Here is a 6,445-nt window from a genome sequence, read left to right as displayed (position 1 = left end):
GGGGGGGGTCGCTAGTCTTGAGCATAAGGGCTGAACGCATTTCCCAGCCTCTGAGGCTGGTTTTTCTTGGCTGCACCCGAGAGAAGGAGGGAGGGAGGGAGGGAGGGAGAAGGGAAAGGGGCCAACAAGGAACAAGGAGGGAGAGGGAGGAGGGGGGGTTCTGCCTTTCAGCCTTCAGAGCATGGAGAGAAGTCAGGGGGCCTAGTGGGGGGAGCAGGCAGGAGGGGAAGGGGGGCATTGGGGGTCCTCCTGATGTTGAGGTGGAATCTTTATTCCTGGAGCTTGCATCCATTGTTCCAGGTCCTGTTCTCTGGAGCAGCAGAAAACAAGCTTGCTCCCTTCAAATATTTAAACAGGGCTCCTCCAACTAGCAAAGTCTTCCTCCTCCTTTCTAAATGCACCCCTCTCCCCCCCCCCATCATTATCATCCCAGGGTCTCCTTTTCCTCCCTCCCCCATGGATCTACATGGATCCAGACTTGCAAGCTTTGCCCCTTGGGGTCCACTTGCAGGTGGGGGGATCGCAGTGGAAGGGAACCAGGCAGGGTCCTCAACACAGTCCTGCCAGAGCAGATCCCTAGAGACGCATGCAATGTTGAAACACACAGCCCTTTCCCAACCTCCAGAAGGATAAACATGGCTATTGGGAAGAGTTTCCTTGGAGCTCCCTGGACCAGAAGAAGAAAGAGCAGGCAGGAGAGAAAAGGTGGGAGGGATGCTTGGGCTGATGTGGGGAAGGGGGAAGAGACACCTCAAGTTATGCTTTTTGGGGGGAGAGCTCTTCCTGGGGGTCAGTGTGTGTGGGATGATGGTGGTCCAGATTCATGCATGGGAAAGGAAAGCCCTCCTCAATGTCTGTAAAGCTTCTCTGCCTCCTCCGTCCAAAACTGTCCTGCTCCTGCTGCCTCCCTTTGCTCTGGGCATCTAGTCCCCATGGGGTCAATGATGGGGCTGCAGAGGAGAGACATGCGATGGGGAAGGAGGCAGTATGGCCTAGTGGAGGGAAACCAGCTTTTTTCTTTTTGTGCTGAAGGAGAAGGGATGCTGCAAGAGGGGGATTTGAAAAGGAGGGAATTAAAACTGACCAGGCTTCCCTTTGTTTGCTCCTGCTCCATCTTCAAGTCTGGAGCCAGAAGATTGAGGAAATGAAAGGATGAACAGACAGATAGATATGTTGTTGTTGTTGTTGTTGTGTGCCTTCAAGTTGTTTTTGACTTCTGGCGGCACTACGGTGATCCTATATGGGGTTTTCTTGGCCAGTTTCTTCAAAAGGGGGGGTTGCCATTGCCATCCTCTGAGGCTGAGAGAGTGCGACTTGTCCCAAGATCACCTAGTGGGTCTACGTGGCTGAGCCAGGATTTGAACCCAGTCTCTAGAGTCATAGCCCAACACACACCATGCTGGCTTCCAGACAGATAGATAGATAGCTATTATATGGGCTTCCCCTCCAACCTGTGGGCTGCCTTAGGAAGCGGAGAGAAGAGGCTTCTTGATCTCCAGAGTGACAGCAGACACACCAAACACACCACGCTGCTCATCCTCCTGGGAGATCTCGTTGTCTCTGACCGCAGCTAGGGAGCCATAGAGAGCCACCATGAGCAGTAGCCATAGGTAGCTGGGTCTCTGAACTCCTTCCCAGAAAATGCAGGCTTTTGTCAGATACGTAGGAGAGCAGAGCCCTTGATGCTGGGCAAGAAAAAGAGGGATAGGATTGAAAATTCCTTTCTGTGACCACAGACAGTAGTCTGGTGAATTTGAATCTAATGTTGTGAAGATGAATTTTGCATGGGGAAAGCCAGTTGGCAAAACAGAAAAATGAAATGCTCAAGACAATTATGGGGAGTGGTTCTAGGAGACCCAGCGGATCTCCTGCCCCCTCTCTGTTTTTATCCTCACAAGCACCCAGAAGGTAGACTGGGAGTTGGCCCAAGACACTCTTAAACTAATTTTGTGACTGTGCAGAAATGGAGGGATGACCTGGGAATCAGTGGAAAAGTAACTTCTGTCTGCTGTTGAGAGTTTCCGCTGGGAATACCAAGGCCTGTTACAGACAGCCAAAATAAGCTGCTTCGAGTCACAGTGGAGGTATGGTGTTTGAATGATGCATGCGTCCTAAGAGTCCAGAAGCCACACCAAAGCTGCACTCCAGTCCTTAGGGCTGGAGCGTGGCTTTGGTGCGACTTCTGGACTCTTAGGACGCATGCATCATTCAAACACCATACCTCCACTGTGACTCGAAGCAGCTTTATTTTGGCTGTTTGCGACTTTTAACAGAATCTATCTAGGCAGAAAGGAGGGGAGGCCACCAAAATTATTTAGAATTAGAACACTTGTAAATGTTGTGATTCAAAGCAGCATATCATGAACGAAAGAGCAACAAGAAACATTCAGGGGTAGCTGTGTTGGCCATGTAACAAATGCAAAAAAAATCCATCAGTGATACCTTTCTTGGCCAACCAAAATGCACAATACAGTATACGTGTTGCAAGCTTTTGAAGCTTCATGGGCTTCTTCATCAGGCAAGATGTTACAAACCAAACATGAGAAAGGAAAAACAACTGGCGAAGTTAGTCAGATGCCTCCATGTTATTTCAGCCCATAGTAAAGATGTTATGATGGGGAGGATATCTTTTGCAGGCTGGGGCCTCCTCTTCCTGGCCATGCGGAAGAGGGAGACTTTCAAAGTCCAGGAAATTTAAAGTCCATTTGTATCTCAACAGGGACCCCTATTTTGCAACCCAATATGTCTCCATTCCACTAGAGGCCACAGGCCTCTTTGTAGGCAGAGAACTATGGATTCTCAAGACGTCTCCATGTTTTTCCATCAGGAACATTTTGGGGGTGCAGAAGTAAAACATGCAAATTCAGTCCTAATTTAAGAAGAAACAAATTGTTTTTACCTTGGTTGAAGTCCCAGCCCATAGGCTGCTCTTCATGGTTCCTCTGTGGCAGCTACAACGCGGTATCTCACAATACAGAAAACATTCTGGGGTAGGTGCGTTGGCCATTTAACAAATACAGACAAAAATCAATCAGATGATAATATTAATAATGGCAATAACAGGAGAAGAAAAGAATTATCTTTAAGTCTTAAAGTTGCAACTGGTTAGGCAGCACCTCTCAGTTCACTGAGTTTTACCTTAAGAATTTTATGTTCCTATACAATATACAGTTGCCCCTCCTTTTTTGCAGGGGATCCATTCCAGACTCCCTCGCGAAAACAGCTTTTTGCTTATATTCAAGCCCCATTGGCTTGAATATAGGCATGGGACGCGCCCCATTCATTCCCCCTCGGTTCGTCTCTCACGCATAAACGAGGGACGCAAGTCTGAAGACCGTGAGAACGGAGGGAGGATTGTATCATGACAATACAAACAAATAATTTATATCAATAATCCCTATATATATATATATATATATGAAAGGCCCTCAACAATTTTCAGATATCATTGACTCTACACCAAAAACAATTACTATTGTAACAATTAGTAAATTCCTTGCTTTCGATAGGTTCAATAGATTCAATTATCTTAATTGATTTATAATTATTTAAATGTGGATTATAATGACTTAAATGTGAATTAAAGAAATTCATAATATTCACAATTGTTCCACCACTTCAGCTACACTTCATGAAATCATTAAAGCCCCCAACAATCTGGGTACTCATTTTATCAGCCTACGAAAAGATGGAGGTCTTCAAGCAGAGGCTGGATGGCCATCTGTCGGGGATGCTTTGATTGTGATTTCCTGCATGGCAGAATGGGGCTGGACTGTATGGCCCTTGCAGTCTCTTCCAACTCTACGATTCTATGATTCTATGAAATCAACTTTTAAACTCAAATCCACCTTTGTTCACAGTTGATTTCTTAAGTAACAATGGGTAGATTCCTCTGTTGACTAAATTTCTAGTCTCTTTAACATTTTAATTCATTTAGTCCCTTAAATCAAATTCAAAAGTCACAGTTCTAAATTTCCTCTCACTCAGCTTTATCAGCAGAAAGAAAAAAGGAAAAAAAAGGCAGATGTTAAAGGGATAATTTCCAGACGGATTCCGAATACACTGCTACCTCGGGTTACGAAATTAATTCGTTCCGCAATTCCTTTCGTAACCCGAAAATTTCGTAACCTGGGTATTTCGTATCCCGAGGCACCAGTGTAGTTGAAAGAAAGTCCTAATTTCCAAATGTTTGACACACAGGAAGGTTTTACCACATTTTATAATATTTCAGTTTAGTATTTTCCACTTATTGTGTCTGCTCTCTTAGTTCAATGTCTTTCACTGTCTCCATTACTGATAACCCAATATCTCAGGTATTGAAGTGGTCTTCCTTCTGCTTTCCCCTATTTTCCTATGTTTGCTGTCAAAAAGGTTGCCAGCTGATGTTTGTAGAATTCAAACTGCGCTGCTGTGTTTTCACCAGCAGCTTTCCCTGGCTTTATCCAAGTTTGTCTCTGATCCTGATACAGAATCAGCTTGATCTCAGCTAAGCAAACCCTCTGTTGTACCATGTTCTCTATCTGCCTTTCAGAAGAGAAGGAAAGAAAAGAAAAAGGGGGTGCATAAAATGCAGCCCAATGAGTGCTTTGCCGGAGTTTCTTTGAGCCGCTGCACACGCTTCCCACACCAAACAAAAGTTCAGCTTACTTGATTCAAAATAGCTTTTCTTTCTTATTACCATGTCCAACTGTGTGTCATTTCTTAAGGTATCCTGTCATGCTCTTTGCCTTATGCCTTTTCCATTTAGTGATTTATACTTCTCTCCATCTGGAATTAATCTACAGTGGAGCTCTGCATCTCTTTCCTGTTTTAATCCGGATTTACAATTTGGGTTCACAACACAGCTCCCACTTCTTAATTGACTTCAGGTTCTGTCTCAAGCAAAATTTCCGTTCTGGAGTTAATTCGGCAGCAATATCAAAATTTAAAAGTAAGCAGTGCTTTACCTCCTAAGTCAGTGTCTTTTTCTTATCTTCAGAAGGGAAATCCCCCTTTTTCTTTTTTTTAATCAATGTCATTTGAAGATAGAATATAAATTTTGGAGTAATTGAATGCCTTCACACCTCATAAGTTATTTTTGTCTGTGAAGTTCCTGTTGGTTTTGAATCTTCTGTAGCGTGGCTTTGCTCTCCCATTTGGGAAAGGCCATCACAGGAGGGGCTGGCTGCTCTGCGGTTGATATCCTTAGATAACATCAAAGTTGTCTTGGTTATCTTTCACCTCCTTCGAGCCTCAATTTAACTCTCTTCCCAGAAAGTTGTCACAGTAAGCTATGAAGCAGTGATATTAGCTAAATAGCTTTCTGAACCCCCCTCTGTCTGGAGACAGCACAAGGAGCTCCCTCGCACACATCTGCTTGCCTTCCATCTTTTCATAGGCTGATAAAATGAGTACCCAGATTGTTGGGGGCTATTAATTTACAGACTAAACCACTTAGAGAGTGCTAAGTTCACTGATAAGTGGTATAGAAATGTACATGCTATTGCTATTGCAATACTAATGTATCTGGTCTGGGAAATTTGGGCCCAGGACTTTTGGCCTACATCATCTGAAAAGGATGATGACAGGCCTGGGAGAACACAGGTCTTTTGGCTTGTACATGCAGCCCCTCAGACACAACAGCATGGCACCATAGCTGAGGGGCTGCATGTACAAGCCACAAAACCTGTGTTCTCTGCAGCCTGCCATCATCCTTTTCAGATGATGCAGGCTAAAAGCTCTGGGCCGGAATTGTCCAGACCAGACATCAATCCGGTCATTCTGGTGGCCTGGCCCAACCCCAGCCCAAAAGGCCCTTAGCACAGCCATATTTACTGGTTGTTTGCGGCAGAGTTTTCCAGACAGCCAGTAGACTGTATGGCCCTGTGCCTCCTTACCTGCTGGTGCCAACGCATTTCCTGCGAAGGCCCCAGTTGTGGCCTGTAATGTTAGAGGAAGTGCCTGGCCATGTGAATTGAACCTGGCACCCTGTTTTTGCCTTTAGGGGCTGCAGTGCAGGCCTTCAGAGCGGATGCCATGACAGCAGCTCCACAGCGTGGAAGTGTTGCATGTGAACACCACCCATCACTGCACAAACCCAGGTAGGTTGGCCCCATGTTATAGGCCCTGAGAGTAGGGTTGCCATAAGTCTGGACCTCCAAACCGGAACAAATGTAGGACAAATGTAGGGCAACATTTTCAAATGTAGGGCATATTTTTCATAAATGGAGGACACAAAAAATTTGATTATTTTTAAAATATGTTAATATAAATGCATGTTTCTTAGGCATGCTCAAAATGGAGGACATTTTGGCACTATTCCTAGACAGATGGCAGAAATGTACTTCCCTTTCTGGCCAAACCACCCCCTCCTCATTCCAAAACACACGACAGCACATTTGGGCATTTCACATGGCTTTACTTAACATGGCCTCTTGCATATTTCAGAGGCTTATTCCATAACCAA

At 45.0% G+C, this 6,445-nt stretch overlaps 1 protein-coding gene across 4 annotated transcripts in view; it reads left to right on the top strand.

Moving 5' to 3' along the window:
- The window catches only part of LOC121923041 (zinc finger protein 726-like), an 11,422-nt gene that overhangs the window by 434 nt on the left and 4,543 nt on the right, over nucleotides 1-6,445 (top strand). For 2 of the 4 annotated variants that reach the window (XM_042453152.1, XM_042453148.1), the window contains exon 2: nucleotides 5,984-6,080. The exons of 1 other annotated variant lie outside the window; for it this stretch is intronic. The gene's annotated coding sequence lies outside the window, so the exon portion shown is untranslated. Of the gene's footprint in view, nucleotides 1-2,289; nucleotides 2,849-5,983; nucleotides 6,081-6,445 lie in introns of those variants that run through there. One more of the 4 variants, XM_042453149.1, reaches the window with a different exon arrangement.

Source organism: Sceloporus undulatus, chromosome 2, assembly GCF_019175285.1.
Source record: "Sceloporus undulatus isolate JIND9_A2432 ecotype Alabama chromosome 2, SceUnd_v1.1, whole genome shotgun sequence".
Lineage (NCBI taxonomy): Eukaryota > Metazoa > Chordata > Lepidosauria > Squamata > Phrynosomatidae > Sceloporus > Sceloporus undulatus.
This window is presented reverse-complemented; position numbering and strand designations above follow the sequence as displayed.